The sequence below is a fragment of the Myotis nattereri genome (assembly GCF_964212035.1).
Source record: "Myotis nattereri genome assembly, chromosome: 1".
In the NCBI taxonomy this organism is placed as follows: domain Eukaryota; kingdom Metazoa; phylum Chordata; class Mammalia; order Chiroptera; family Vespertilionidae; genus Myotis; species Myotis nattereri.
Genome location: NC_138075.1, coordinates 182,983,452 through 183,002,227, shown reverse-complemented (window position 1 = coordinate 183,002,227; position 18,776 = coordinate 182,983,452). Strand labels below are relative to the sequence as shown.

The window sequence follows — 18,776 nt, the reverse complement described above, 5'->3', positions numbered from 1 at the left end:
GTATTGGTGGGAATACAAACTGTTAAAACCTTTTGGAGATTTAATTTCACAGTTTTAATAAAGTAATAAAAATGAACACATACACAGTAATCACACTTCAAGAAGTAAATGCACAAAGATAGTATATTCAAGGTTTTTCATTGCCACAAAAGAAAAAAAAATCAGTCTAAATGTCCGTCAACAGGGAAATGATTTACTAAATTATGGCATAGCTATAAAATACAAAATTATACACTCAATAAAAATAGGGAAAAACAGGAAAGTTATACCTACACCACATTGTCCGAGTATTTAAAAGAACATATATTGACTTTGTAGTTTTAAAAATAGTATTTTTAAATTTTTCATTTAGGTTTTGATAATCATCAAACAGATATGAGTTACTGGTTAGGAAACATGGCTCTAGAACAGTGGTTCTCAACCTTCTAGCCCTTTAAATACAGTTCCTCATGTTGTGACCCAACCATAAAATTACTTTCGTTGCTACTTCATAACTGTAATGTTGCTACTGTTACGAATCGTCATGTAAATATCTGATATGCAGGATGGGCTTAGGCGACCCCTGTGAAAGGGTCATTCTACCGCCAAAGGAGTCGCGACCCACAGGTTGAGAACCGCTGCTCTAGAATAAAGGTTGAAAGTGTGAAAATTCATTTAGTACTACTAGTTAACCAAAAAAGTACCAACAGTATGCTTACATTAGTGACCATTAATGGTTAAAGTCTGAGTGTGCTTAAATATTACCAACTAACTGAAGATAAAATTGAGAAGGCTGAAATGGGAGAAACAGACCATAAAGATACCATGCTAGAATTAAAAATAAGCAGCTCCATAGAGAAAGAGTATAATGAAAAACCTACTGCCTAAGACTGTAAGGTACACTCTCCAAGTTTAATGTTTCCAAGAGGTAATTTAAAAAACACTTGTGTTTACCTGAGATAGTACTATTTTTTCAGATAACCTGATACCAATGGTCTTAGAAACAAAAATAAATCAAACCCCAACTGTGAAACATCAATTCATGTGCAGTCATTATGTCCACTTTCACCACTATTATTCAACTCTAGAGGCCCAGTGCTTTGTGCACTCGGGTGGGTCCCTCAGCCCGGCCTGTGCCCTCTCACAGTCTGGGGCCCCTCGGGGGCCCCTTCCCCTGGCTGCTGGCACCAGTTTTCCTCCGGCGCCTGAAACCCAGGCCTTCGCTCTTCGCCAGAAGGGGCCCGGGCCCTGAGGGCATGGAGGAGGCTGGCGCGGCAGGTGAGGGGCTTAGCTCCTCATTCACTGCGCGTGGGCCCCAGGGGCGTGGCAGAGTGTCCGCATCAGGGGGGCTCTCCAACCCCACCAGCCACCCTGGTCTCTGACCAGCATTTGGTCTGAGAGGGTTCCTGCCACCGGCACCACTTGTGTGCTCCACCAGGGGGCAGTGTGCTCCCCATGACCCTGAACTCTTAGAGCAGGGATTCCCGTTTTACCCACCCGACCCCAGGAGAGCCAGGACACCAAATCACAGAATTAACTTCTCACCCAGATTCACTCGCCGTGCGTGGGCCCCAGGGGCGTGGCCGAGGCCGGAGCGGCGGGCTTCCCTCTTTGCTCTTTGCTCGCTGCTCCTGCCTGGGGCCAGCCGGCTTCACTCCGTCGCTTGGCTCCTACATATGCAAACTAACCGCCATCTTTGTTGGAGGTTAACCGCCATCTTTCTTGGCAGTTAATTTGCATATCGCCCTGATTAGCCCATGGGAAGCATAGCAAAAGTACGGTCAATTACCCTTCTTGTCTTTTATTAGATAGGATAGTACTGGAAGTCCTAACCACAGAAATCAGATAAGAAAAAATAAAAGGCATCCAAATTGGAAAGGAGAAAGTAAAACTGATTATTCACAGATGACTTGATATTGTACATAGAAAACCCTAAAGACTCCACACAAAAACTGCTAGATTTAATAAATGAATTCAGAAAAGTAACAGGATACAAAATTAACATCCGGATATCAATGGCATATTTAAACACCAATAATGAACTCTAAGAAAAAGAAACTAAAAACAAAAAAAACAAGCCCATTTATCATTGCAACAAAAAAAATAAGATACTTAGGAATAAACCAACAAACTAAAAAATTTATACTCAGAAAACTACAGGACATTGAAAAAATAGAGGAAGATACAAACAAGTGTAAGCATATACCGAGTTCATCACATCATTAAAATGTCCGTACTACTCAAAGCAATCTACAGATTCAATGCAATCCCAATTAAAATAACAACATATTTCACAGATCTAGAACAAATATTCTAAAAACTTATATGGAATCAAAAAAGACCCCAAACAGCTGCAGCAATCTTGAGCAAGAACAAATTTGGAGGAGATCACAATACTGGATATCAAGCTATACTGCAATGCCATTGTAATTAAAACAGCCTGGTACTGGCACAAGAACAGGCAGACAGACAAATGTAACAGGACAGAAACCCCAAAATCCACCCACACCATTATGACCAATTAATATTTGACAACGGTGGCAAGAGCAAACAATGGAATATAAATAGTCTCTTCAATAAATGGTACTGGGAGAATTGGACAGGTCCATACAAAAAAAAAAAAAAAAAGGAAAGAAACTAAACCATCAACTTACACCACACACAAGAATAAACTCAAAATAGATAATTGATAAAAGCTTTAGGTGTAAGTCACAAAACCATAAATATCCTAGAATAAAATATAGGCAGTACAATTTCAGACATCTAATGTAGCAGCATTTTAACCAATACATCTCCTAGGGCAAGAGAAACAAAGGAAAAAATACACATAAGGTACTACATCAAATTAAAAAGCTTCTGCACAGCAAAAGAAACCATCACCAAAATGAAAAGGGAACCTACCGTATGGGAGAATATATCTGCCAATGATACACCTGATAAAGGATTAATTTCCAAAATATATAAAGAACTCATACAACTCAACACCAGGAAGACAATCCAATTAAAGAAATTGGCAAGGGACCTAAATAGACACTTCCCCAGAGGACATACAGATGGCCAATAGACATATGAAAAAATGCTCAAAGTCACTAATCACCATAGAGATGCAATTTAAAACTACAATGAGTTATCACTGCCAGAATGTCTACCATCAATACATCAATAAAGAACAAGCATTAGTGAGAATGCAGAGAAAAGGGAACCCTAGTACACTGCTGGTGGGAATGCAGCCACTGTGAAAACCGTATGGAGTTTCCTCAAAAAATTAAAAATGGACCTGCCTTCTGACCCAGCAATCCCATTTCTGGGAATATCTACACTAATAAAAGAGAAAAATGGTAATTGGCGTACGGCGCTACCCTTTTCATTGGCTAATCAGGGCTATATGCAAATTAACTGACAACTAAGATGGCAGTTAACTGCCAACAAAGATGGCGGCTAATTTGCATATGTAGGCACAATGCAGGGAGGCAAAAGGGAAAGCAGGAAGAAGCCCCCTGCCACTGACAGTGATCGGAAACCCAGGGGGGAGCTAAGAGCTGGGGGGCAGGGCAAAGGTGGCCCCAGCCCTGCCCCCCAGCCATGATCGGAGAATCAGGCGCCTTTGCCGCCCTGGCCAGTGATAGCAGGAAGTAGGGGTGGAGCCAATGATGGGAGCTGGGCACGGTCGAGGCTGGCAGTCCCAGGAGCTAGGGGTCCCTTGCCTGGGCCTAAAGCGGAGCCCACGATCGCGGGCCCACTGCAGCTGCGGGTCCCTGCTGCACGGGCCGGACGCCTCAGCCAGAGGCGTCCTGCAGGGGCAGGGGTGGAGCCCGCGCGATTGCGGCGCCCCCGGCTGCCACTGCGGGTCCCCGCTGCCCGGGCCAGACGCCTAGGCCAAAGGCGTTAGGCCTGGGCAGAGGCGGAGGCTGCAACCGCGGGGAGCTGGGGGTCCCCTGCCCAGGCCTGACACCTCTGCCAGAGGCCTCAGGCCTGGTCAAGGGGCCGATCCGGTGATTGGTGATCGGAGGGTGATGAGGGTCAACTCCTCTGTCCGAGGCATCAGGCCTGGGTGGGGGGCTGGGGGTCCCCTGCCCAGGCCTGATGCCTGGGTCAGAGGCGTCAGGCTTGGGCGGGGGGCTGGGGGTCCCCTGCCCAGGCCTGATGCCTGGGCCAGAGGCATCAGGCCTGGGTGGGGGGTGGAGCCGGGGATTGGAGGGATATGATGGTCCCCTTGCCCAGGCCTGAAGCCTGGGTCAGAGGTGTCAGGCTTGGGCGGGGGGTGGAGCAAGCGATCAGAGGGAGATGGGGGTCCCCTGCCCAGGCATGATTCCTGGGCCAGAGGCCTCAGGCCTGGGCGGGGTCAGAGCCAGTGATCGGGGGGAGATGGGGGTTCCCTGTCCAAGCCTGACACCTCTGGTGGAGGCATCAGGCCTGGGCAAGGGGCCGATCCTGCAATTGGAGGGTGATGGGGGTCAATGCCTGAGGGCTCCCAGTATGTGAGAGGGGGCAGGCTGGGCTGAGGGACACTCCCCCCCCGCCCCCCCCACACACACCCAGTGCACGAATTTCGTGCACCGGGCCCCTAGTACCCTAATAATCCTGACATACCAATCAGAAAGAATGTCTACACCCCTATGTTTAAAGCAGTGTTATGTACAATAGCTAAGATCTGGAAACAGCCTAAGTGCCCATCAGTAGATGGGTGCATAAAAAAGCGGTGGTACATTTACACAATAGAACACTACACGGCTGTAAAAAAGAAGGATTTCTTACCGTTTGTGACAGCATGAATGGACCTGGAGATTATTATGCTAAGCGAAATAAGCCTGTCAGAGAAAGACAAATACTGTATGACCTCACTTATTTGTGGAATCTAATGAACTAAACAGGTCCAGAGGTATGGATGCAGGGAACAACAGACTAACAGACCTCAGAGGGGAGAGGGTGGGAAGGAAGGGAGGAGATTAACCAAAGAACATATATGCAAATATGCATAGCCCATGGGCACAGACAATAGTGTGGTAAAGGCCTGAGGAGGGGCGGGGCTGGGTGGAGGAGGGCAAAGTGTGTGTGGGGGGAATGGGAAATATCTATAATACTGTCAACAATTTCAAAAAAATTAAACTAAAAAAATAATATTCTCAAAGACTACAAAACCATAGGGGGAAAAACAAAAAAACAACAAAAACAGAGTGTAAAATTTTAAATGACGGTCTGATTTCAATAATGTTACGGCAAGGTATGCACTTCGGCAAGACAGTGAAGTTAATTTTTCGGCCTACTATAGAAAATAATTATCAAAGCAGATTTCAATAAAAAATACAAAGTAACTTTGTATCCCACCAATTATCTTTAATCTCAGGGATCTCAAATGACATCTCCATTTTTATTAAAGAAACTATTATCCATAAAATAGCTAGATCTACATATAATCATAAAACCCAATTATAATTTGTTAACTTCAAACACCTGGCTGCAACAACCACTATATATAAGCATCAAAATGCATAATCAAAAATTTACTCTCCGAGGAGCCTGGAGTGTCCTGACCACCTATTAAGAATAAGAAACACAGCATCTTTGCTCAAGTAGTTCTAAGAGGGGGAAAATAATTCACTCATTACAAATTACTGACATAAAAATTCATGTCACACTTTGGTGGCTATTTCAATGCTTGGAGAAAATGGTCAAAATGAAAATGCTAAGAAGTTGAGACACATGTCTTATTTAAAAAAATGAAACAAAATAAAAAAGACCCCCAAGAAGCCAAAAGAAAATGACATTTAGGAAAATAATCTACAAAATTTTTTTTCAGCACTGTAAAGTTAAATGTATTATATCCTACTTCTTATAAAAAGACTAAGATTTCTACAAATAGGATGCAGTTCTTTTTACCAGAAAAAAACAAAACAAAACTATTACCAAAGGCCATGTCTATGCTAGGACACAGTTTATCTCTACTACTGAATACTTACTCCCTTACCCCTCTAGAGCCCCTCATTGGGGCTCATACAATTCAGGCCCAGGCTCTTTCTCACTGAACCGTTCTCAATAGCTAACCCATTTTCAAAAGCTGATCCCAAATTAAAATTAGAATCTTCCAAAATTCCAGGTGGGTCTGTTTAAAATGACTTTACCAATCAAACAACAATGTATCTCTCTCTAGAGAGCAAAGCTACTTTGTTGTGGCAGACCATTGAATGAAAGCATCACAATCAAGATCCATGCACCAGTGGTGGAAATGAACAATAAAAGGTAGTTGTGGGTTAAGCCTTTTCTTTTTTTAGGCCTCAAAGGTAAGGAGGCAAGTTTTGAAACTCAGAAACTATTAAAAGTGATCAAGTATTGGTAGGAAATGCTGACCAACAATAATAAAAGCATGTATTTATATTATGCTTTCAAGTTTAACAAGTAACCTACATATTCCTTTATCTCCTTGAAATAGATAGGATATCAGTTTCATTTACAGAAAAGGAAACTGATGTTTAGAGAGCCTAAGAAAAGGAAGGAGTTCAAAGTCCCTCCTTATAGTTATGAAAGAGATGACCTGAAATCAGGTCTCCTGCCTCTGGTGATGTTTTCATTACACCTGTTAAAAACAACTGCTTTAGAAGAACAGCCAAAGACACAACTGTTCACATATTGTTGGTAGAAGCAAAAAAGCAGGGGACAATAACATAATAGGAAATCTGAAAAGTGTCATCCCAACATACTAAAAAAGTTTTATCAAGTAGGGTAAAATATATAGAAATTAAACAATAAGCTGAGACACAGCAGTCAAGAAACTGATATACTATTGCTTCTGAGCCAGTCCAGAGTTCTGGGAGGAGAACCAATTTGCCTGATCAGTTCTTAAACAAGTGTCCACCAGTGGAGAGTAACCAAGTCATGTTTGTCAATTAAGTTCTACTGAATTCAAAAGTTCAGAAACAACCCTTAAATTCGTACCTATCAAAACCAGATTTGAAAAGTAGTGATTCTCCACCTCCATACCCCCTCAGCATAAATTATGTGGGAAAGTCTTATTTAAAGCAATTTAGGAAAGAATTTTCAATCCTGATAGTGGGTAATCAACAGCAATAATTCTGCAGGATAAGGATACTGTTAAAAATCTAAAGACACTATTAGTAGTATTTATAGATTTTCAGTAACTGCTATAGAAATTTTCTTTTTTGATCTCTCATAAGTGAAAAATGGATAATTAGTATTTCCTGCTACCAACAGTGACAATATTATTCAACTCGAGCTGTCCGCTGGCAATTCAAGTTGCAAAATGAACATTCGATTAGACTATCAAATGATTAAATACTTATTTTCTCCACGGTCCTACTTTTGATCCCCATTTACCCCACAAGCATTCTGGTTCTCTCCACTCTTAATACTTGTTCACACTTGACTAATATTTCAACCTCGGATATTCGCAATCAGAACAGCTCTTAGTAATAAGCAAGCCACTGCAGGTCCTTATCCTACCTATAATTCCTGATAACTTTTCAGAATTAAACAGCAGTTAGAGATTGAAACATATGACTGAGTTCTAAAAAATTTAAGAAAACGTAAAGGTAAATAAACATCACCAAAGAAACACATAATTCAGTTCTAAGTTCAAACTCATCATACCGTCTATTTCTTAAGACCAGGAATTTGGGGCATGGAAAGGACCACTGGATACTATAATGTTTACTTAGAAGCCTTGCTCACAGGCCTAAGGCTATATTAACTGCCAAATATGATGCTGGACAAGGAATTACCATCTTCTTACCCTCTAGTATCTGGGGCTCCCTAATGGCAGTAAATGGTTCACGGAACCAGGTACACGCACTGCTAACATTTGGAAGACTAAAACGAGGTCTGGAGCCTTGAACCCCAAACCAGGATTTTAAACCAAGTTAATATCACGACAATCCGATGGGGGTGGGGGGGATCAGAGAGGATAACTTGGCTGTTGTTGCACCTTCGGAGCACGTGTGTTTTTGTCTGTCTAAGAGAGCAAAGACACCGCCCCCCGCCCCCCTCTCCCCCCCCAAAAATTGGCTAAAACGTTAAGTAGACCTTGAAGGGAGAAAAAATAATACTGATCTATGCTGAAAATGGTAGATGCAAATCTATATTCCCTCCAAAGCGAGCAGCACAGGGCCATCTTAAGAAATCTGCTTTTAGAGAAGCAGGTAAAATTCGACCAGATTCGACTAACAAAATGAGCACTAGGGAAGCTTAGGTTCCTACCTTGGGCTATCCTTCCCGCACCCCTGCCCCAAAAAAGTGGGGTAAGGAGGAAGAAATCCATGCTTCAAAGTCCTCAAACATCTTTTCGGTTCCTGGGTCAATAAAGGATCGTTTACCAAAAAAAAAGGGAGGGGGGGGGGGGCACGAAGCGAACGTCATCCATCTACAGCTCCAGTTCCTGACCCCGCCGGGGAAAAACCCGAGAGGGGCTCCCGGGCCGCGCAGCACCGGGCGCTGCCGGAGCCAAGCGGCGGGCGCCCTCCACCCCGGATTCTGTTTCGTTGCACAGAAATGGTGCCCGGAGGCCTCTCCTTTCGCATCTGCGTCGCTTCTGCCTCCTCCGACACCGCCGCTCTCCCCTCCCCCACGGGCGGGGCGACTGCCTCCCTGCTCCCCGCGAACCTGGACTAGGAGCCGCGAACGAGTCGGAGCGGAGGCCGCTGGGCTCCCCACCTGCAGCGTCCTCCCCGGAAAGCTCACTCCCTCGCCGGCCGGCCGCCGCCTCCATCAGCGCGCTCTGGGGAACGACTGCGTCCCCTGCCTGTCTCGCCGCCGCATCCCTTCCCGACGCCGCTCCACCTGTGCCCTCGGAGCCTCCGCCGCACCGCGAGGCCAGTCAGCGCCCTTCCCACGCGGCCCCCCGCCCCTCACCTGGGAGCAAACGCTCGGCTTCTCTCCCGCGGACCCGGCAGCGTCGGCGGTCGGCGGGCGCAATCAAGGTCCCGGCCGCCAAACCTCCGGCACCCGGGCTCCCGCTCCGGACGGTTGCCTCGAGCCGCCGCGCGAGCCGGGACGGTCCCCTTCCGACCACCGCACCGACCTCCCTCGCAGGCCCCCTCACACACCTCCAACCAACAGCGGCGGCGGGTACGTCGCGCGGAGGTCGGCGGGAGAGGCGCGAAGAGCCGGCGGCAGCGGATTCTTCTCGCTCGCCGTCCCCGCCCTCCAACAAACGTCAAACCTGGGGAGCCGGAGAGCCGCGAGCTCGTCCCCTCACCACCAGCCCTTCCCCGGCGCCAGGCGCTGCGGCGAGCGACTAGGAACACGGACGTCCCGCCCCCTTTGCCGCCGCCCCCTCTTATTGTTTTACCCCTGCCGACAGGGCTGGGGAACCCCCCAGCACGGCCTCAGCCAATCACGCATCTCCTTCGCGAGCTGGACCCAACCTTCGCTCGTCCCTCTGCGGAGCACGCGCAGACCATCGCCGCGCTCACGTACTCCCGCGCCCGGAAAGCCGGGGAACCGGAACCGGCCTGAAGCCGGTACGAGTCCGCTGATTTGACGTCACAAGGAGGCTGCCTTTCTCCTGGCTGGAGGCTCTGGTCTCGCCGCCCTTCGAGATCGCGCCAGAACAGGGGCCGGTTCGTTTGCCTGCAGAGCTGCATCTTCTGCGCTGTTTTTGGAGACCAATATTTCTGCTCCCCGTTGATTACTAATGTTAAGAGGGAGGGAATTGAGTAATTTTCTTCTCGAGCTAGGTGTCTGCAGGTTGTTTGCCGCCCTAGATGAGCATAAAATGCAGCCAGTGGTTTCAGGTGCTTGCACCCTAAACTCACCTATATTGTTTATGAACCCATCCTAGGAAGTGGAGGTTTTAAGCTCCACCGAGATCAAATTCACCCTAACAACTCAAAGCAATATATAAATACATATCTGGGGCCTCCTAGGTGCGGGGCCCTAGGATGTAGGGAGGGAAAAATGACACAGAGGGGAAAAGGATCTATTTCTTTGTGTACCCGTTTTGTATTTAAGAGTTGCTAAATACATACTAAGAATTTTACATACTAAGGAAGCTAAAAGGCTAAAATCCTAGGAGATATCAGGATTACAGTCCTGTCCTAGATCTAGACACAGACTTGGTCCCTGGGCATAGCTGGGAAAACACTAGATACTGACTCTCCTGACCTTGACTCATGGAAAAAGCCAAATCTCCTTACAGTCAAGGAAGCCACTTTGCACCTTAGTTTTGGCAATGTTTCTCAGAGTGTCAAGACAGCAGAGGCATTTTGGAAGGAAGGGCTGAAATGAAATGAAAGGGCAATTAGAAAAGGAAAGAGAACACATTTATTAATTAAATGCCCATGTACCAAACACAATGTGGGCATATACATTGCATCAGTTTTCTTCACAATCCTCTAAGAACAATTTTACTATTTTTCTACATGTGAAAATTGAGGTTTGCAGAGGCAATGCCAACATTTGAACTTCCAAAATCGACAGTTTTACCTATAGTAGGCTGCTTAGTCATTTTGTTATATGCAAAATATACAGGCAGACCATCACTTTTATGAAATAAAGTTGGACATATTTTTCCTTAAAGCATTATAATATGCAGGTTGCTCTTCAAGTCTAATACTTCTGTACCAGGCATTCTTCTAATTACATAATTGGTTAAGCCTCACAGTAAGCCCATAAAGTAGTTAACTATGTCATGCCTATTTCACAGATGAGGAAACTGAGGCTTAAAGAGGTCAAGTCACACAGCTACTATTTGGTGGATCTGGGATTAAAACACAAGCAGTCTGCGTTCACATTCCATGCTCTTAACCACAAGCCACAGAATACTTCCACTGTATTTACTGCCACGACTTATCTCTACTGCTGACTGACCTTTGGTAGTTTCCAGTTTGGGACTTTTATGCGCCATGCTGTTATTCTTCACCATGTATCCTGGCGCACAGGTAAAAAGTTTCTCTATAGCAGCAGTTCTCAGAATTACCGTGCATCAGAGTCATCTAGAGAACTTGTTAAAATACATACTGCTGGGCCCCACTCTTAGGGTTTCTAATTCAGCAAATCTGTGTTAAGGCCTGAGGACCTGCATTTCTAGCAAGTTCCCAGGTGCTGTTGCTGCTCTGTTCAAACAGCAGTTAAACCACACTTTAAATATATATAGATAGATAGATAGATAGATAGATATAGATATATAGATATATAGATATAGATTTCAGAGCGGAAAGGAGAGAGAGATAGAAACATCAATGATGAGAGAGTCATCCTGGAATTGAACCATAAACACCTGCGTCGCTCAACCATTAAGCCACGCTGGCCGACTAAGCTACACTTTAAAAGAACCACTAATCTACAGCATAGGTTGGCAAACTTATACTGTAAAGGACCAGATAGTAACTATTTTATGTATTGAGGGCCACAAATGGTCTGTCACACATCTATCCTCCCTTTTTTTTATTCCTTTAAAAATGTAAGAAATACCATCAGTAGATGAATGGATTAGAAAACTGTGGTACATCTACATGATGGAATACTATGCTGCTGTAAAAAAGAAGGCATTCTTACCATTTGCAACAGCATGGACGGAACTGTGAAATAAGCCAGTCAATGAAGGAAAAATACCACATGATCTCACTCATTTATGGGTAATAAAGACCATTATAAACTTATGAACAAAAATATATACAGAGGCAGAGCAACCTCGAACAGACTGTCAGACTACAGTGGGAAGGCCGGGGAGGGTTGGGGGGTAAAAGAACCGAAGGACTTGTATGCATGCATATAAGCAGAACCAATGGACATAAGACACTGGGGGGTAGGGGAGGCCGGGGGATTGTCAAGGGCGGGAAAAAAAGGACACATATGTAATACTCTTTGTAATACTTTAAGCAATAAAACAATTGAAAAAAAAAGAAAAAATGTAAGAAATATTCTTAACTTAGCACTAGGACTATAGAAAAAGACCCCAAGCAACCCCTGCTCTAGAGTATAAGAAGACTTACTGAGGGAGTATAAGACTTACTGAGGGAAAAAGACTCAGCTATCTTCAGGTTTAGTGAAAAAAACCCCACAAAAAACAACAACAAACGAACAGAAAAAAAAACCCACACCCAAAACCCTAAACTGTTTTTCCTAAGTGGTGATGTTTTACTTCCTAAATGTCTCTCAAGTCTTTGCCCTCTGAATGCCTCTCCATACCTATAGCATCTGTGCAGATTCAGGCCTTTTTCTTCTTTCCAGAATGATTACAGCAGCCTCGGAACTAATTTCCCTGCCCTTCAAATATAACCTCCATGAAATGGCCCCTCCCATGATAATAAGGCAGGAAGACCAGTGTGAATTGTATTCATTCAGTGGCTCAAACCAAAAACCTTTAAGTCATGCTTGACTGTTTTTCTCACACCACACACATAGCCAATCATCAGTAAATTTCTGTTCCTTCTCCCAACATTTATTCTAGATTAAACATTTGTCATACTGTTACTACTATTATTGAGTCCAGGTCACCATCACTTACTGCAACAGCCTAGAAGGTCATGATACTTCGACTGTCATTCTACTATGATCTGTTCTCACAGCAACGGATCCTTTACATTACAATTATAAATCAGACGGCATTCTCAAAACCTTCTAAAGCAGGGGTTCTCAACCTGTGGGTTGCAACCCCTTTGGGGGTTGAACAACCCTTTCACAGGGGTCGCCTAAGACCATCAGAAAACACATATATAATTACATATTGTTTTTGTGATTAATCACTATGCTTTAATTATGTTCAATTTGTAACAATGAAAATACATCCTGCATATCAGATATTTACATTATGATTCATAACAGTAGCAAAATTACAGTTATGAAGTAGCAACGAAAATAATTTTATGGTTGGGGGTCACCACAACATGAGGAACTGTATTAAAGGGTCGCTGCATTAGGAAGGTTGAGAACCACTGTTCTAAAGGCAACACAATAAAAAAATCCCAAGTCCTTACCATGGCCTAACAAGGTCTACCTGATCTACCCTAACTATTACTTCTACCTCTTTTCTTGCCACTTTTTTTATTATATACCGCAGCTCATCCTTTGACACTCAATCACATTCCCAACCCCGAAGTGGGACTTGAATGTGCATTTTTATCAAAAGTCTGTGAAAAGTCAATGTAAATTATATCTACTGATTTACCCAAGTACTTACACTGAAACATCTCCATCATGCTAATGGTGAATTATATGTGATTTTTCCTTGCACAAGCCACACTTCTTAGAATTTCAATTAACCTAATACTGCTTAAATAGTCTAGTGGATTGTCTGAATTGTATTTTGTAATTATTTTGTATTCTCTCTATATTATACAATTCCTTCTAGAGTGTCTTTTATAAATAGAAGTAAAATGGTTATCTACGGGTTGTCTGGCAAAATGTCCACTTAATAATGGCATATAGAATACTTTAAAACTGCTGGACTCAGTAGCCACCACTGAGTGCCAATATATCAAGCAGGCTGGGGATGAGTGGCAAAAAAGTGTTCAGACTGTTCACTGCTCTGCTCTGAAGTAACAACTTACATTTGCCTAGTCTTTTATAGTTTCAAAACACTTGAAACATATTATCTCATTTCATTTTCACAAGTAATTCACAAAGCAAGCAAGTTACACTTGGCTAAAAGAGGCCAATTTAGAAAGAAACCCCAGAGTGGCCCCGATTCGTGCCATTATACCATATACCACTACTAAACGATGAACCTTCTTAGCCTTGAAGCAAGTCTTTCTGATAGAAAACTCAGGGCTCTCTTGTAGCAGGCTCTTTTACAAAGCTTTTTGATGCAATGAGAAACCTACACACTATGAGTAGGATAAATCCATTCCTTTTAGAGCAGGAGAGTAGAAAGGCTATTCTGGCCTGAAGAAAGAAGCAAATGTTAATTTCTCCTGAAATCTTTCCATGCATTACCTTTGTGCTACTGTAGTGGTTCTCAACCTTCTGGCCCTTTAAATACAGTTCCTCATGTTGTGACCCAACCATAAAATTATTTTCGTTGCTACTTCATAACTGTAATGTGGCTACTGTTATGAATTGTAAATATCTGATATGCAGGATGGTCTTAGGCGACCCCTGTGAAAGGGTCGTTCGACCGCCAAAGGGGTCGCGACCCACATGTTGAGAACCACTGTGCTACTGGGACAGTTAGGGTCTAAGGAGAGGTTCCTTCTCTCCATTTGATGGTTGTGTGTGAAATATGTCACATTCAGAAAGATGCATAAAACTCTTGCACAGCTCGCCCATTTGTTGTCCAGTATAAAATGTAACAATATGCACAGGGATGAAACGTACAGCATAGGGAATACAGTCAATAATCCTATATGATAAAAAGCTTAATATGCTAAGTGTCCAGTTGTCCGGTCAGCCGTTCAACCAATCAAAGCGTAACACACTAATGATATGCAAAGGCTGCTCAACCGCTCACTATGACATGCACTGACCACCAGGGGGCAGACAGTCGACTGGTCAACCAGTTGCTATGATGTGCACTGACCATCAGGGGCAGATGCTCCAACCAGCAGGTTAGCTTGCTGCTGAGGTCCGGCTATGCCCTGAAGCCCTCCCACTGTCCTTCCCCAGCTGGCCAACCTCCTACATCCCTCCTAGTACCCTATCAGGTGCCAGTGGGATCTCTTGGCCTGGCCTGTGCCCTCTCGCAATCCAGGACCCTTCGGGGGATGTGGGAGAGCTGGTTTCGGCCCAATCCCACAGGCCAGGCCGAGGGACCCCACTGGTGCATGAATTCATGCACCTGGCCTCTAGTACTGTAATAACTGCGTATAATGTCAGGTGGGTACTAAAGTTATCAGGGGAATCGCTTTGTAAGTTATATAAATGTCTAACCACTATTCCGTATACCTGAAACTAAAATAATATTGAATGTCACCTGTAATTGAAAAAAATTTAAAAATGTGTTTAATGGAACAATATGAGTGACTATAGGTGGCAGATTTTAGCTATGTAACTTGTTTTGATCATGTCTATTAAAGTCTTCAAGTAGAGGAGATTCTAAATGCTACCAGACAGAGCTTAAGAAAATAAAGGTTGCAGACACTAAGGAGGTCACTTCTTCAGAATTTAGAAACAAAAACCTCATAAAATATCAACACCCAAATAATTAGGTTATGGGTTTACAAAAGTAACCCACCTTGAATGATTGCTTGTAAATTCTAATAGATTCTATCCAATGCTCACAAAACTATGATGAGGTCTAAAATCCCCTCAGGCCAAGTGATCTAAGACATACAGTACTCCTGGAAAGTGTAAGAACTAAAGGTAATGTAAATAAAAGAGGATTAATCTGCCCTGAGTTGTCTGGAGTCCAAAAAAATGATGGCTTTGGAAAGAGGCAAAACTTTACCATGTTTATTTGGCACTGCCCAAGGCAGACTAAATTTGGCAGACACCAATATTCTAGCCATTACTGGGCTACAGAGTGTGTTGACTTCTTCAAGCCTTACAGTCTGGATATGAGATGCCGCGAGGTTACCCAATTGGCTCCTCTTTGATTTAATGCTCACCAAGCCCCTTGACCCAGAGGAGGGGGCCCTGGTCAGCAGATACTCTGTATATTGGAAAGGCATGTCTCCCTCTGTGAAATGGCATCTGGTGGGTCGCTAATCAGTCTCAGAGGAATTAGGTTAGTATCAACCAGTGTCTCTGAGCCACATTTCCTCATTTGGGGGGGAGAGGAGAGGTTATACTGCAAGAAGCCAGAGCTAAGGAGCAAATTCGCCACTAAATATAAGGGTACAAAACATGTGGGATCAAGTTTCATTTTCTTCTCTAATTTTGTGACACTGGTTATTAGGTTAGTTTGCTTCTTTGACCTTCAGTTTCCTCATGGATAAACAGCCAACTTTATGGGAAAAATTGGTGTTGGGAGGATTATTTATCGTGTTTAGAACAGTTTCTGGCATAGCAGGTATAGAACTGATTGCTGTTACAGAACTGAGGCAGACCCTCAACATCAGGAGCCCCTAACACAGTGCTACAGATGGTCACGAACAGACGCTGGGCCAGATCTACCCTCCATCCTTCCACTTTGCATTCTCGTGGGTCAAATACTTGGTTTGATAGTGCAGAGAAACACTGGCATAAGTCTTTGTCGTAAACAGTCAAGTTCAGAAGGAAGAGGGGAAGGATATAGTACCTTTAAAAACAAATTTGTTTTCCTGGTCTCTTGTACCAACCAGACTAAAAAACAAACAAACAACCTATTCAGGGTAGTAAAAGACCAAGCTAATGTAAAATATAAGGCATTCGTCAGCAGACAGAAAACTAGAAGATGGCAGAATAGTTGTGAAACTTCTTCAGATTGGAAAAGGATCATAAAAAATTACAGTTGATACAGTGAAAGCATTTTGGCTTTCTTCTACCTTGGCCAGTGTGAGAGCAGAACACAGGCAATCCCTCATGCAAAGTATCAGCATCAGCCCTTATTTCCACCTGTGTTTCCAGGTGTAACCACTTCCTTGTAGGTTCTTCTGGGCTAATTCTAGATTTGAGCTCCACAGCAACAGACTATTTCACTGAGCTTTACCTCAGCAGGAAGCATGTAAGACAGTGGTTCTCAACCTTGACTGCACATTAGAATCATCTGGGAATCTTTTTAAAATCCTGATTTCTGGGCCTCATCCTCCGGAAATTCTGTTTCTTTGTTACTAATGTTGTGGCCTCACCCCATAACAAAGAAACAGAATTTCCAGAGGATGAGGCCCAGAAATCAGGATTTTAAAAAGATTCCCAGATGATTCTAATGTGCAGCCAAGGTTGAGAACCACCAATATAAAAGGTTTATGACCAAGGCAAGAATCTTCCTCAGAATCAAGATTCATCCTACCCTTCTGATTGGAACAGAAGCTTTTGTTTTTTGTTTTTTGTTTTTTTTTTTTTTTCAGAGAAGGGTTTATTTATTTATTTATTATTGAGAGAGGAGAGAGAGAGAGAGAGAGAGAGAGAGAGAGAGAGAGAGATCAATTTATTGTTCCACTTATTTATGCATTTACTGGTTGATTCTTGTATGTGCCCTGACTGGGGATTGAACCCAAAACCTTGGCATATTGGGTCAATGCTCTAACCAAGTGAGCTACCCAGTTAGGTCCCATGTTTTGTTTCATTTTCTAATATCTTTACCCTTCTCCTTCCAGATTGCTACTCTGACCTATTCCTTGTTGAATCACACTCTCAGAGTGAGCCCTAGCTGTGGAAATATACTTCCTGGCAGATGGCTCAAAAATGACAGGAGCTCCCAGCTACATTCTCATACTAGATGGGCTTCCAAGATCCCAGAGCCATGACCTCAAATTACCCAAGTTGTTGGTTGTGACCTGGAAAAGGAAAGACATCTGAAAGTTACTGACCAACAGTCTTTTGTGCACAAGAAAGCAGCCCTAGATCAAATGTGATTACAGGGGCAATAAGTTGAAGCAAGTTTTGTTTTATTTGTTTATGTTCTTTTTTTCTGCAATCAACCAAGAGCTGTAGAAAGATCCAAGGAACTTTCAGCCTTTTAAGAAAAAGAGGGTTCCTGGGGCTTTTCTATAAGTGGAGTTGGAAAAAGCCAAAAAAACAAACAATCAAAAAAACCACCTGTCAGGCTGGTGTGGCTAAGTGGCTGAGTGCCAACCCATTAACCAGGAGGTCAGGGTTCAATTCCCAGTTAGGACTCAATCCTCAGTGTGGGGCATGCAGGAGGCATCTGATCAATGTTTCTCTCATCCATGTTTCTATATCCTTATCCTTATCCCTTCTTCTCTCTAAAATCAATAAAAATATATATATTTTTTAAAACAAATAAGAATTATTAAAGAACTAGAGGTCCGGTGCAAAAAAATCTGTGCACTGGGGGGGAGGGGCCCTCAGACTGGCCTGCACCTCTTGCAATCCAGGACACCTCGCTCCTTACTGCCCGCCTGCTCACTGCTCATTAGCGCTGCTGCGGAGGCGGGAGAGGCTCCAGCCACTGGCGCTGCGCTTGCCAGCCATGAGCCCAGCTTCTAGCTGTGCTGCACTCCCCCTGTGGGAGCGCACTGACCACCAGGGGGCAGCTCCTGCATTGAGCGTCTGACCCCTGGTGGTCAGTGCACATCATAGCAACTGGTCATTCTGGCCGTTCTGCCATAACAGTCGCTTAGGCTTTTATTATATAGATTTCCAGATTTAAGTAAATGTATTTGCTTTAAACCAGAAGTTTTTAACCTGTGGTCTATGCACATTTTGAGGTGTGGAGATAGAGAATGTTTGTGAAACCATGAATGTGTGTGTACATGTCTTTTTTGCTGAAAGGTCCATATTTCATTGCCTCCTAAAATGTATTTATGTCCTAAAAGATTAAGAACCAATGATCTAAACCACATCCTTCCTCAATGTATATCATGGCAGTAATCAGTTGTTTACTATAATAAAGGCTTGATAGCATAAAGAATGCTATTTTCATTCAAAATGCATATTTAACTAAAATTCTGTGCTAACCAATAACCTCAGTTTACATAACTATGGATGTGAAACTATTTCCTGGTTTTGATATTGTACTATAGTTATATAAGATGTCAAATTGGGGGAGGCTGGTAAAGTTGCACAGGACCTCCCAATTTCTGTCAATGTAACTTCCTGTTAATCTGTACTCATTTTATTTCAAAATAAACAATTAAGAATGTTTTCAATCATAGGTTCTGGAATGTGGTAGCATTTGGTTCGTAATCCAGCTCTGCATTTAAAAGTTGTAAGATGCTAAGCTATCTGAGATTGTTTCCCCATGTAATAAGGCACAATGCAGTTACTACCTCATAGTACTGTCGCATACACAGTTCTTAGCACCGGGG

General features: G+C 43.5%; 1 protein-coding gene across 8 annotated transcripts in view; it reads right to left on the bottom strand.

The window, feature by feature from the left end:
• Positions 1-18,776, bottom strand: part of G3BP2 (G3BP stress granule assembly factor 2) — a 95,660-nt gene that overhangs the window by 44,983 nt on the left and 31,901 nt on the right. For 2 of the 8 annotated variants that reach the window (XM_081088898.1, XM_081088897.1), the window contains exon 1: positions 9,033-9,242. The exons of 2 other annotated variants lie outside the window; for them this stretch is intronic. The gene's annotated coding sequence lies outside the window, so the exon portion shown is untranslated. 4 more of the 8 variants (XM_081088902.1, XM_081088899.1, XM_081088904.1 and 1 more) reach the window with 4 other exon arrangements.